We start from the raw sequence: 14,491 nt of genomic DNA on the forward strand, positions 1-14,491 counted from the left end.
TGCCCCGGTATAAACAGTTTGCTTGCTTAACACAATTGCTATTGCGCCATCCAGTGGACACAATTGGAACAGCAGTTTATTTTATTGAAAAATTGCAGCGCATTTTTATACTTTACAAAAGTATTATTATTTTTTTATTTTATTGTAATTTTTTTTCAAAATCATCTCGCGGGCCGGATTAAACCCGTTTGCGGGCCTGACGTTTGACACCCCTGCTTTACAGGGATCAGTCGTCCTGGTCCCTTTGCAGAAAAACAGCCCCAAAGCATGGTTTCCACCCCCATGCTTCACAGTAGGTATGGTGTTCTTTGGATGCAACTCAGCATTCTTTGTCCTCCAAACACGACGAGTTGAGTTTTTACCAAAAAGTTATATTTTGGTTTCATCTGACCATATGACATTCTCCCAATCCTCTTCTGGATCATCCAAATGCACTCTAGCAAACTTCAGACGGGCCTGGACATGTACTGGCTTAAGCAGGGGGACACGTCTTGCACTGCAGGATTTGAGTCCCTGGCGGCGTAGTGTGTTACTGATGGTAGGCTTTGTTACTTTGGTCCCAGCTCTCTGCAGGTCATTCACTAGGTCCCCCCGTGTGGTTCTGGGATTTTTGCTCACCGTTCTTGTGATCATTTTGACCCCACGGGGTGAGATCTTGCGTGGAGCCCCAGATCGAGGGAGATTATCAGTGGTCTTGTATGTCTTCCATTTCCTAATAATTGCTCCCACAGTTGATTTCTTCAAACCAAGCTGCTTACCTATTGCAGATTCAGACTTCCCAGCCTGGTGCAGGTCTACAATTTTGTTTCTGGTGTCCTTTGACAGCTCTTTGGTCTTGGCCATAGTGGAGTTTGGAGTGTGACTGTTTGAGGTTGTGGACAGGTGTCTTTTATACTGATAACAAGTTCAAACAGGTGCCATTAATACAGGTAACGAGTGGAGGACAGAGGAGCCTCTTAAAGAAGAAGTTACAGGTATGTGAGAGCCAGAAATCTTGCTTGTTTGTCGGTGACCAAATACTTATTTTCCACCATAATTTGCAAATAAATTCATAAAAAACCCTACAATGTGATTTTTTTTCCTCAATTTGTCTGTCATAGTTGACGTGTACCTATGATGAAAATTACAGGTCTCTCTCATATTTTTAAGTGGGAGAACTTGCACAATTGGTGGCTGACTAAATACTTTTTTTCCCCACTGTATGCTGTGATACGCACTGTATCTCCAGTGCACATTCACAGCCCGGTGCGCTTGGTGCCCGCGTCCTGCTCTTCCGGGCTAAAATGAGCGTTCAGCCAGGACGGGTTGTGCCTGCTCCTCGCACCGAACCAGTGGTGCGTGTCTCCAGTCCGGTACGGCCCGTTCCTGCTCCTCGCACCAAACCAGTGGTGCGTGTCCATAGCCTGGTAAGGCCCATGCCTGCTCCTCGCACTAAACCAGTGGTGCGTGTCGCCAGCCCGGTGCGCCCCGTACCTGTTCCTCGCACCAAACCAGTGGTGCGTGTCCACAGCTCGGTGCATCCTGTGCCAACGCCCCGCACTGGCACGAAGCCTCCAGTGATGATCCATGGCCCGAAGAGCGTGTCCACAGCCCGGTGCACCCCGTACCCACTCCTCACACCAAACCAGTGGTGCGTGTCCCTAGACTGGTACGGCCTGTGCCTGCTCCTCGCACCAAACCAGTGGTGCGTGTCCACAGCCCGGTGCATCCTGTGCCAACGCCCCGCACTGGCACGAAGCAACCAGTGATGATCCATGGCACGAAGCCTCCAGTGATGATCCACGGCCCGAAGAGTCCAGCTCCGGTCAGCTGCTCCACTCCAGAGCCAGAGAAGTCCGCTCCACCGGTGCCTAGTCCAGCACCGGTCTGCTGCTCCACTCCAGTGCCAGAGCAGTCCGCTCCACCGGTGCCTAGTCCAGCTCCGGTCAGCTGCTCCACTCCTGTGCCAGAGCAGTCCGCTCCACCGGTGCCTAGTCCAGCTCCGGTCAGCTGCTTCACTCCAGTGCCAGACCAGTCCGCTCCACTGGTGCCTAGTCCAGCTCCGGTTATCTGCTCGATACCAGAGCCGGGGCAGTCCACTTCACCGGTGCCCAGTCCGGGTCCGGTCGTCTACTCTTCCCCCATGCCATTTTGCCTACCTTTAGTTGTGGGATCTTCTTTCTGTTTCAGTTTAGGCTTGTTGCTGTTAGCCTTTAGAACTTCACGTTCAGTTGCTTTTGTTATTTTGTCAAGTGTTTATTTAATAAATTAAACATGTACGCATACCACGCTGCACCTTGGTCCAATCCTTTAAACAACGAACGTGACAACCACTTTATTTTAAGAATGTGAAATGTCAGAATAATAGTAGAAAGAATGATTTACTTCAGCTTCGATTTCTTCAGTGGGTCAGAAGTTTACATACACTCAATTAGTATTTGGTAGCATTGCCTTTAAATTGTTTAACTTGGTTCAAACGTTTTGGGTAGCCTTCCACAAGCTTCCCACAATATGTTGGGTGAATGTTGACCCATTCCTCCTGACAGAGCTGGTGTAACTGAGTCAGGTTTGCAGGACTCCTTGCTCGCACACGCTTTTTCAATTCTGCCCACAAATGTTCTATAGGATTGAGGTCAGGGCTTTGTGATGGCCACTCCAATACCTTGACTTTGTTGTCCTTAAGCCATTTTGCCACAACTTTGGAAGCATGCTTGGGGTCATTGTCCATTTGGAAGACCCATTTGCGACCAAGCTTTAACTTCCTGACTGATGTCTTGAGATGTTGATTCAATATATCCACATAATTTTCCTTCCTCATGATGCCATCTATTTTGTGAAGTGCAACCAGTCCCTCCTGCAGCAAAGCACCCCCACAGCATGATACTGCCACCCCTGTGCTTCACGGTTGGGATGGTGTTCTTCGGCTTGCAAGCAACCCCCTTTTTCCTCCAAACATAACGATGGTCATTATGGCCAAACAGTTCTATTTTTGTTTAATCAGACCAGAGGACATTTCTCCAAAAAGTATGATCTTTGTCCCCATGTGCAGTTGCAAACCATAGTCTGGATTTTTTATGGCGGTTTTGGAGCGGTGGCTTCTTCCTTGCTGAGCGGCCTTTCAGGTTATGTCGATATAGGACTCGTTTTACTGTGGATATAGATACTTTTGTACCTGTTTCCTCCAGCATCTTCACAAGGTCCTTTGCTGTTGTTCTGGGATTGATTTGCACTTTTCGCACCAAAGTACGTTCATCTCTAGGAGACAGAACTCGTCTCCTTCCTGAGCGGCATGACGGCTGCGTGGTCACATGGTGTTTATACTTGCGTACTATTGTTTGTACAGATGAACGTGGTACATTCAGGAGTTTGGAAATTGCTCCCAAGGATGAACCAGACTTGTGGAGGTCTACAATCTTTTTTCTGAGATTTCTTTGATTTTCCCATGATGTCAAGCAAAGAGGCACTGAGTTTGAAGGTAGTTTGAAGCCTTGAAATACATCTACAGGTACACCTCCAATTGACTCAAATGATGTCAATTAGCCTATCAGAAGCTTCTAAAGCCATGACATCATTTTAATACCTGAGCATATATATTAGAATGATGCGCTTTCAGATGTACAAGGATATTTTTCCCCGTCAACTTGTGGGTGCAAACACTGTCTTCTCCCATGGAAATGGTCTTGTTTGATTCCACTCAATAAGTAAACTGGCTCATTCGGTCTTGTTTGAATCGACACAATAAGTAAAGTGGCTCCAAATGTCGCCCCTTTTTCTACCGGGAGCTTGTACCACTGGGAGATTAGCCATGGCATGTGCCTTATTTGCATCAATGATTTGTTGCCGCCAGGTGACTCGTGAATGACCTGGGCATGGTATTTATTTTCCACCAAAAAACGCATTGCAACATTGCAATGAGAAAGCCTTAAAATTCTGCTAAAGACCTGCATGCTTTTGATTGGACCAAACAAATAACACTGAATACCTCTCAATCTCTCCATAAACTCTTATCCAGTCCACTTACTATCCCAGACATAATTTAGTCTCGTCTCGTTTTCATCAACCGAAATCAAAAATCATTTTCGTTTAGTAATGTTTTTTTCTGGGTCTATTTAGTCAGTTATCATCTCGTCAACTGCCTTTGAAAAATAGTGTTTGACAAATATTTTGTCACTTTATTTGCAGACAAAATTAACAACGGTTGAAATGACGCGCAAACAACTTTGATTCAACCAATTTTTGCCCAGTGGGATAGGACTTTCCATAGTTTGTTTGAACTCTTCTCTTTCTCCTGTTTGTTTTTGTATTTGTCAGGTTGCAATTAGTGCTGGATGTTTGTCAAACACAGCACTGTCACTGCTGTGAAATCCACATGGAATACTAAACCAAGTGATGTCAGCTACCGTATACAACCTCTCAGATGGTGTTCATGGGATAACCTACATTTACACAATCAGAACAGAGCCATAAATTAACCCCCCTCAAACAAATCCTGCCTATAATGAATATAACATTTTAATTGCTTTTCCCAGAAGTTGACTTTTTTCTCTCTCTCTGCTGTGCACTTGGTTAATAATCAGAAATCTTTTCACATCCAAGGGAATGAGAGGGAGTGCTTTGAGCTAGCAGCCCCATAGACATAAAACCAGTAGATAGTGATAGCACTGACATCATACACATATTCCTATGGAAATCTCCCGATGGCGCGTTAAGTATTTGAATTTGAAGCACGCCATGTCGCTGAATGGGGATGAATGACACCAAAAAATCACTAAGGATCATGGTGAAAGTGGCAGTAACTAGCAAAGGATCATGGTCGATGTAGTCGTTTTCATCCTGCCTGAGAGAGTCAAGGCAACGCTTCTAGATGAAGTCAGCGTCAATACTGGAAGCCCCATAGACATTGGTCAGCCCCTCCATCTCCACTTGAGAGGCTTGTTGACTCCGCACTCTCATCTGGATAGCACAATACACCCCCTTAGGTGCATGTGATTGGTCTGTGTCAGCACGTGGTCCTGTGTGACCACAAATGTAGTAGTCAGAATGGATCACTGTTTAATGAAATATTTCGATTTGTAGCGAACTTTTAAATAATTCACAGTGGGGATCGAACTTGGTTATAATAAACACATTTCTGAGCCCAAAACGCCAGTCAATAAATTTTTCTTTTGGCCATTCTGGTGAACACAATTTACATAGCCGTTCTAGGGCAGACCAGGGCTTTTGGCACCGCTAGGTTGCTACGCAGTAGCCGACCAGAGCTCGTGACTTCACGCTCCAGACCGGACACTGGGGGCCTGAGCAGCTCTTCCTCTCCATCCCCAGAACTCGGTGCGATTGCACAGCGATGTAATTTCCTCTCTGGGTCCCAGGGGGCCGAGCTGTTTTCGGCTCTGGCCCCTAGGGACATATTTAGAGGCATACTGAGGACATCGTTCTGTAGACTAGTTCAGAACTTAGGACTGAGCATGTGGCCCACTCCTGCTGCCAGGTCTCTCAATAAGACTTGCTATTGAATCCAAAAACAAAAGCCCAGTGCTGCAGTGCCATTGCCAATGTGACTAGCATGTCCTTCCTTCGAAAGAAGGCTGCAGGGGTGTAAATTGCTACCTCCTTTGCCATTTGACAAGAAACAGTACCACTGAGGGTAATTTTCTTGCCTTTTAAAATGCATGCGCCATATGCTGCAATCGTGCTCCAAGAGGGTCACATTGAGCACCGCTTCCGATTTCTCATTGCGTGTACTCGACGATTGGCAAGCACGCTTATCTGTTTAATGTATGTATGATGGTCCCGTGTAGCTCAGTTGGTAGAGCATGGCGTTTGCAACGGCAGGGTTGTGGGTTCGATTCCCACGGGGGGCCAGTATGAAAAAATAAAATGTATGCACTCACTAACTGTAAGTCGCTCTGGATAAGAGCGTCTGCTAAATGACTAAAATGTAAATGTATATCTCCCATTGCAGCTCTCCCTCATAGCAACGCCCCTTCTGGTATTTTCTGCACATCGTGAGCGGAGATCCTTGACACAGCTAGGGCTATTAGGCATGCATTAAAACATCAGTGGGGTCAGAATGGTTCCTTGCGCTATGCTATGTGCTATTGCAATTCATTTCTGTGAGCTGAATTATCACGCCAATAGAGATTTAGAAGGTCATCTGGAGACAGCAGAGCGCCAACAACAATGCTCATTACTATTCATTGGAAATGACATGTAAATAGAGAAAAAGATTGCCGTCAGGTCTGTACCACAGGCGCAGCGCATTTTCATCATGTTAAGCTTAACGTTTATGTTTCACGACGCTAAAGGCCTACCGTGTCGAAATGCTGCAATTTAGAATGCTGGCCTGCGGCAATAATGTATTTACTTGTTCAGTAATTAAAGTGGGAAATTCAAACATTGCAGATTGTAAAATGAATTTTCGATGCAACAACATACTGATCAGTAACCAATAGATTTCTTTTTAATATACAATTGTCCAGTAGGCCTATAGCCTACCTTAGCCGTCCTCGTGCTCTCTCGCAGCTTGGATAGAAAGTTTGTGTTGTGTAAAACCAGTCTATTAATGCCAAATAATACAATCACTCCACAGTCAAAACAATAGCTTACTAGGGATTGTTTTATTATGCAGACAATGAAGTCTAGCTTACTAGCATATCTATGGCTAGAAAGAATTCATACCCCTTGACGTATTCAACATTTTGTTGTGATACAACCTGAATTCAAAATGGATTAAATAGATTTTTTTGTCTCACCCATCTACACACAATACCCATAATGACAAAGTGAAAACATGTTGTTCTTTTTTTGGCAAATGTATTGAAAAAAAAATAAGACAGAAATATATAATTTACATAAGTATTCACACCTCTGAGTAGATACATGTTAGAATCACCTTTAGCAGCGAATAGAACTGTGAGCCTTTCTGGGTAAGTCTGTAAGAGCTTTGCACACCTGGATTGTACAATATTTGCACATTATTATTTTTAAACTCTGTGAAGTTGGTTGTTGAACATTGCCCCCCCCCCAAGCTTGTAGAGCCACCATTTGCAAAAAATACAGCTGGAAGTGTCTTGGGGTATGTCTCTATAAGCTTGGCACATCTAGCCACTGGGATTTTTGCCCATTCTTCAAGGCAAAACCGCTCCAGCTCCTTCAAGTTGGATGGGTTCCGCTGGTGTACAGCAATCTTTAAGTCATACCACAGATTCTCAATTGGATTGAGGTCTGGGATTTGACTAGGCCATTCCAAGACATTCAAATGTTTCCCCTTAAACCACTCAAGTGTTGCTTTAGCAGTATGCTTAGGGTCATTGTCCTGCTGGAAGGTGAACCTCCGTCCCAGTCTCAAATCTCTGGAAGAGGTTTCCCTCAAGAATTTCCCTGTATTTAGCGCCATCCATCATTCCTTCAATTCTGACCAGTTTCCCAGTCCCTGCCGATGAAAAACATCCCCACAACATGATGCTGCCGCCACCATGCTTCACTGTGGGGATGGTGTTCTCGGGGTGATGAGAGGTGTTAGGTTTGTGCCAGACATAGAGTTTTCCTTGATGGCCAAAAAGCTCAATTTTAGTCTCATCTGACCAGAGTACCTTCTTCCATATGTTTGGGCAGTCTCCCACATGCATTTTGGCGAACACCAAACATGTTTGCTTCAGTCCCTGCCAATGAAAAATATTTTCTTCTTTAAGCAATGGCTGTTTTTCTGGCCACTCTTCCGTAAAGCCAAGCTCTGTGGAGTGTACGGCTTAAAGTGGTCCTATGGACAGATACTCCAATCTCCGCTGTGGAGCTTTGCAGCTTCTTCAGGGTTATCTTTGGTCTCTTTGTTGCCTCTCCTTGCCTGGTCCATGAGTTTTGGTGGGCGGCCCTCTCTTGGCAGGTTTGTGGTGGTGCCATATTCTTTAAACATTTTAATAATGGATTTAATGGTGCTCCGTGGGATGTTCAAAGTTTCTGATATTGTTTTGTAACCCAACCCTGATCTGTACTTCTCCACAACTTTGTCCCTGACCTGTTTGGAGAGCTCCTTGGTCTTCATGGTGCCACTTGCTTGGTGGTGCCCCTTGCTTGGTGGTTTGCAGACTCTGGAGCCTTTCAGAACAGGTGTATATATACTGAGATCATGTGACTCTTAGATTACAGACAGGTGGACTTTATTTAACTAATTATGTGACTTCTGAAGGTAATTGGTTGCACCAGATCTTATTTAGGGGCTTCATAGCAAAGGGGGTGAATACATATGCACGCACCACTTTTCCGTTATTTATTTTTTAACAATAAATATGCATTTTTTAGCAATAAAATGCAAATTAATTACTTAAAAATCATACAATGTGATTTTCTGGATTTTTGTTTTAGATTCCGTCTCTCACAGTTGAAGTGTACCTATGATAACAATTACAGACCTCTACATGCTTTGTAAGTAGGAAAACCTACAAAATCGGCAGTGTATCAAATACTTGTTCTCCCCACTGTATATGATATTGTATTTATTTGAACTGGCTAGCCAGTTAATGTAACATTAGCTAGCTAGTTAACAAGCTTGAAACTAACCAAAACATTGTTTAGAAAGTTGCTTTTAGTTGCCTGGTTTGCTAGATTGACGTACTGTATACGAAATTCATTTTTTTAAATGGATGGGTTTATTGGTTTTAAAATACACCAGTTATGCTATTTTGGACCACCAGGCTGCAGATGTCGGATGACAATAGAATGTTCATGATGTCACTGTGACAACTGTATACAGATATGTCGATAGACGTAGTATAAACCAGCCTTTAGTCTTGAAATCTTTGGTTGTTTAGTACACTACCGTACCCACTCTGTTTAGCACATGGCCTCACATGTGAATCTTTAAAGCGATGGGTAGGGCTAAGGCTTAACAGGGTGTGAACTACTGCATGCTGAATGGGTGTAGACAAAGAACAACTCTCCAGTAGACGTACCAAAACATTCAAAGGGCCATTTTCTCAAAACTGGGGTTACAAGTTTATCAACTTTCAAAGCAGAATTACTTTCCCATTGTTCCTCAACTGTAGTGTATGATATACCATTTTCTAGCTCTGAGTTTCTACTTTAATCCAATGTAAAAAAAAAAAAAAAAATGAAATGTTGCAACATTTACATTTTAGTCATTTAGCAGACGCTCTTATCCAGAGCGACTTACAGTTAGTGAGTGCATACATTTTTCATAATACATAAGACCGAATTGAGCCGATTGGTCACATTTTTACTCCTGAACCTGTTTAGGCTTGCAATGATAAAGGGGTTGAATACTTCTTGACTCAAGACATTTCAAATTTTCATTTTTAATTAATTTGTAAGAATTTCAAAAAATAATAATTCCACTTTGACGTTATGGGGTATTGTGTGTTTGCAAGTGACACAAAATCTCAATTTAATCAATTTTAAATGCAGGCTGTAACACAACAAAATATAGAAAAAGTCAAGGCTTGTGAATACTTTATGAAGGCACTGTAATTACTGTATTTAGCTGATAGCCTATTTACAGTGCATTCAGAAATATTCAGACCCCTTGACTTTTTCCACATTTTGTTATGTTACAACCTTATTCAAAATCCATTAAATTGTTTTATTCCCTCATCAATCTACACACAATACCCCATAATGACAAAGCAAAAACAGGTTATAAGAACATTTTGCTAATGTATTAAAAATGTAAAACCTGAAATTTGACATTTACATAAGTTTTCAGACCATATACTCAGTACATTGTTGAAGCACCTTTGGCAGTGATTACAGCATTGAGTCTTCTTGGGTATGACGCTACAAGCTTGGCACACCTGTATTTGGGGAGTATCTCAAATTCTTCCCTGCAGATCCTCACCAGCTCTGTCAGGTTGGATGGGGAGCATCGCTGCACAGCTATTTTCAGGTCTCTCCAGAGATGTTAAGATCAGGTTCAAGTCCGGGCTCTGGCTGGGCCACTCAAGGACATTCAGGGACTGGTCCGCAAGCCACTCCTGTGTTGTATTGGCTGTGTGCTTAGGGTCGTTGTCCTGTTGGAAGGTGAACCTTCGCTCCAGTCTGAGGTCCTGAGCGCTCTGGAGCAGGTTTTCATCAAGGATCTCTCTGTACCTTGCTCCATTCATCTTTCCCTCGATCCTGACTAGTCTCCCAGTCCCTGCCGCTGAAAAACATCCCCACAGCATGATGCTGCCACCTCCATGCTTCACCGTAGGTATGGTGCTAGGTTTCCTCCAGATGTGATGCTTGGCATTCAGGCCAAAGAGTTCAATCTTGGTTTCATCAGACGGGAGTATCTTGTTTCTCATGGTCTGAGAGTCCTTTAGGTGCCTTTTGGCAAACTAAAAGCAGGCTGTCATGTGCATTTTACTGAGGAGTGGCTTCTGTCTAGCCACTCTACCATAAAAGCCTGATTGGTGGTGCTGCAGAGATGTTTGTCCTTCTGGAAGTTTCTCCCATCTCCACAGAGGAACTCTGGAGCTCTGTCTGAGTGACCATCTGGTTTTTGGTCACGTCCCTGACCAAGGCCCTTCTCCCCCGATTGCTCAGTTGGCCGGCCGGCCAGCTCTAGGAAGAGTCTTGGTGGTTCCAAACTTCTTCAATTTAAGAAGGATGGATGCCACTGTGTTCTTGGGGACCTTCAATGCTGCAGAAATGTTTTGGTACCCTTCCCCAGATTTGTGCCTCGACACAATCCTGTCTCTATGGACAATTCCATCGAACTAATGGCTTGGTTGTTGCACTGACATGCACTGTCAACGGTGGGACCTTATATAGACAGGTGTGTGCCTTTCCAAATCATGTCCAATCAATACAATTTACCACAGGTGTACTCCAATAAAGTTGTAGAAACATCTCAAGGATCATCAATGGAAACAGGATGCACCTGAGCTCTAAAATAAAAAAAATAAAAAAATATAATGTATGCACTAACTTACTGCAAGTCGCTCTGGATAAGAGCGTCTGCTAATAACTAAAATGTAATGTAAAATGATGACAGGATATTTGGCATCGAGACAAAGACAAACCGATTAGTCTTCTTGTTATTTCTCCTTCCCCTTGTTATCATGTGTAATTTAGAACTTAAGTCCAGTCTAATTAATACCTGGTCGGTCTACAGCTACCAGTGCAATGAGTAAATAATAAGCAATGGTCCATTTAGCTGGACTAATCAATTCCATTAATCACACAGCTGATTTTCAGGATGGGACAAGGCATTCATCATTAGTGAACTGTTGTCCCAAAGTCTCTCTGTTGCTGATTCACACTATAGGGCAAACTGTGCCTAGCCAAGCCAAGGTTTACATGGGCTGGCTTGGTTACACAGCCACCATAGTTGCTGGAACCCTGCTGAAAAGGACAAAGCAAAAAAATTAAAATCAGTCAGCAGGTTTGGGTCAGCCCTGTAGAGTGAATCATGCATTTGAGTCTCCAATGTGAGCAAATTATGGAGGATTTAACAAAACAGTCGATAAAATGTAATTGCATCAATGAAATTTTAATTATTGCAATTTAAATACATGTTCAAAAATATACAGTACCTGTCACGCCCTGGCTCTGGGGACTCTTGTATGTTGAGCCAGGGTGTTAGTTTCTTTGTGTAGTGTCTATGTTTCGTTTTCTATGTTCTGTTCTAGGTTATGTGGTTCTATGTTGGCCGGGGTGGTTCTCAATCAGAGGCAACGAGAATCAGCTGTTGTTTGTTGTCTCTGATTGGGAACCATACTTAGGCAGCCTGTTGTGCACTTGTGTTTGGTGGGATCTTGTTCCGTTAAGGTTTGTGTTTATGACCGAGGACTTCACGTATCGTTTTTGTTGTTTTGTGTTGTAATTATAAGTACCTATTAAAGTATGTACTCATATCACGCTGCGCCTTGGTCCACTTCATATAACGATCGTGACAGAAGATCCCACCAATACAGGACCAAGCAGCGTGTCCAGGAGCAAACGCCGGAGGTAACGTTAGTGGATGTCCTCCTCGGTTGGGGGCAGATCACGGAGGAGGAGAACGTCCGTTACCGGAGGATGATGAAGGGGGAGACCCAGGCAGGAGAGGAGAAGCGGCGCCAACCGGGCCGTCGTCGGACAGGCGAGAGGCACCCCCAATACATTTTTTTGGGGGGGCACACGGCATGGACGACGGGGCTGCTGGAGGCAGATAAAGGGCGAGTTTGTGGACGAGGAGAGAAGGCCACCAGGTTACGGGGGCCATTGGTCAGTAGAGGGAAGGAGAGTGTAGAGGCACGGCGAGAGGTACTGAGGTGTGTTACCAGTCCGGTCCAGCCCGTTCCTGATCCCCACACAAAGCCAGTGGTGTGTGTTCCCAGTACGGTCCGGCCTGTTCCTGTCCCTCGCACCAAGCCTGTGATGCGCGTCGCCAGCCCGGCCCGGCCTGTTCCTGCCCCTCGCACCAAGCCAATGGTGCGCGTCGCCAGCCCGGCCCGGCCTGTTCCTGCCCCTCGCACCAAGCCAATGGTGCTCGTCGCCAGCCCGGCCCGGCCTGTTCCTGCCCCTCGCACCAAGCCAATGGTGCGCGTCTCCAGCCCGGCCCGGCCTGTTCCTGCCCCTCGCACCAAGCCAATAGTGCGCGTCGCCAGCCCGGCCCGGCCTGTTCCTGCTCCCCGCACCAAGTCTGTGGTGAGCGTCGCCAGCCCGGCCCGGCCTGTTCCTGCCCCTCGCACCAAGCCAATGGTGCGCGTCGTCAGCCCGGTCCGGCCTGTTCCTGCTCCCCACACCAAGCCAGTGGTGCGCTTCGTCAGCCCGGTCCGGCCCGTCCCTGCTCCCCGCACCAAGCCAATGGTGCGCGTCGCCAGCCCGGCCCGGCCTGTTCCTGCTCCCCGCACCAAGCCTATGGTGCGCGTCGCCAGCCCGGCCCGGCCTGTTCCTGCTCCCCGCACCAAACCAGTGGTGCGCTTCGTCAGCCCGGTCCGGCCCATTCCTGCTCCCCACACCAAGCCAATGGTGCGCGTCGTCAGCCCGGTCCGGCCTGTTCCTGCTCCCCGCACCAAGCCAGTGGTGTGCTTCGTCAGCCCGGTCCGGCCCTTCCCTGCTCCCCGCACCAAGCCAATGGTGCGCGTCGTCAGCCCGGTCCGGCCCGTTCCTGCTCCCCGCACCAAGCCTATGGTGCGCATCGCCAGCCCGGCCCGGTCCTGTTCCTGCTCCCCGCACCAAACCAGTGGTGCGCTTCGTCAGCCCGGTCCGGCCCATTCCTGCTCCCCGCACCAAGCCAATGGTGCGCTTCGTCAGCCCGGTCCGGCCCGTCCCTGCTCCCCGCACCAAGCCAATGGTGCACGTCGTCAGCCCGTTCCTGCTCTCCGCACCAAGCCTGTGGTGCGCGTCGTCAGTCCGGCACAGCCCGTGCCTGTTTCACCGGTGCCTGGTCAGGTACCTGGTCCACACCTGAGCCTAAGCAATCCGCTCCACCGATGTCCAGTCCAGCTCCAGCCAGCGGGGCCAGACCAGACCAGGGGCGCTACGGGGGGGTTGTTAGAGGGTGGTGGTCACGCCCGGAGCCGGATCCGCCTCCGAGGAGGAATGCCCACCCGGCCCCTCCCCTTTTGGGTTTATGTTGGCGCGGTCGCAGTCCGCGCCTTTGGGGGGGGGGGGGGTACTGTCGTTTTCTATGTTCTGTTCTAGGTTATGTGGTTCTATGTTGGCCGGGGTGGTTCTCAATCAGAGGCAACGAGAATCAGCTGTTGCTTGTCTCCTCTGATTGGGAACCATAGTTAGGCAGCCTGTTGTGCACTTGTGTTTGGTAGGATCTTGTTCCGTTAAGGTTTGTGTTTATGACCGAGGACTTCACGTATCGTTTTTGTTGTTTTGTGTTATATTGAAAGTACCTATTAAAGTATGTACTCATATCACGCTGCGCCTTGGTCCGTTCATTATGACGATCAGGACAGTACCAGTCAAAAGTTTGGGTTTTTCTTTATTTTTACTATTGTCTACATTGTATAATAATAGTGAAGACATCAAAACTATTACATAACACATAAGGAATCATGTAGTAACCCAAAAAGTGTTAAACAAATCAAAATATATTTTATATTTGAGATTCTTCAAATAGCCACCCTTTGTCTTGATGACAGCTTTGCACACTCTTGGCATTCTCTCAACCAGCTTCACCTGGAATGCTTTTCCAACAGTCTTGAAGGAGTTCTCACGTATGCTGAGCACTTGTTGGCTGCTTTTTCTTCACTCTGCCGTCCGACTCATCCCAAACCATCTCAATTTGGTTGAGGTCGGGGGATTGTGGAGGCCAGGTCATCTGATGCAGCACTCCATAATTCTCCTTCTTGGTAAAATAGCCCTTACACAGCTTGAAGGTGTGTTGGGTCATTGTCCTGTTGAAAAACAAATGATATTCCCACTAAGCCCAAACCATATGGGATGGCATATCGCTGCAGAATGCTGAGGTAGCCATGCTGGTTAAGTGTGCCTTGAATTATAAATAAATCACAGACAGTGTCATCAGCAAAGCACCCCCACACCATAACACCTCCTCCTCCATGCTTTACGGTGA

The sequence above is a fragment of the Coregonus clupeaformis genome, chromosome 35 (genome assembly GCF_020615455.1).
Source record: "Coregonus clupeaformis isolate EN_2021a chromosome 35, ASM2061545v1, whole genome shotgun sequence".
NCBI classification, from domain to species: Eukaryota; Metazoa; Chordata; class Actinopteri; order Salmoniformes; family Salmonidae; genus Coregonus; species Coregonus clupeaformis.